Below are 359 nucleotides of genomic sequence, written 5' to 3' on the forward strand. Positions count from 1 at the left end.
CACTGAAATTCAATGATTTCTTTTACTGTTTAATCCTAAGAAATATCAATTACATATCCACGACCAGGCTACTGATGATTAAAACCTTCGCAAAAGGAGTTCAAGGGGATGTATGTACTAGCTGACGAATTTACTAAGGGTTATAGTTATATGTAATTACACTCAGGAACTCAACCTTAGTGGGATTGGCAGAGAGCATGGTTATCCCCCCTGAACCCCAATATTAAAAGTTGCGCGTACGGACATCCAGGGTTGGTTTTCTTATCTATGCTAATAAGCTCTTAAAATTCCCAAATCCGACATGATGCAGTACACCACATTTTTTTGAGCTTTAGATACTATAGTAAGGCCGAGATTAA

The sequence above is a fragment of the Penaeus monodon genome, chromosome 25, assembly GCF_015228065.2.
Source record: "Penaeus monodon isolate SGIC_2016 chromosome 25, NSTDA_Pmon_1, whole genome shotgun sequence".
NCBI classification, from domain to species: domain Eukaryota; kingdom Metazoa; phylum Arthropoda; class Malacostraca; order Decapoda; family Penaeidae; genus Penaeus; species Penaeus monodon.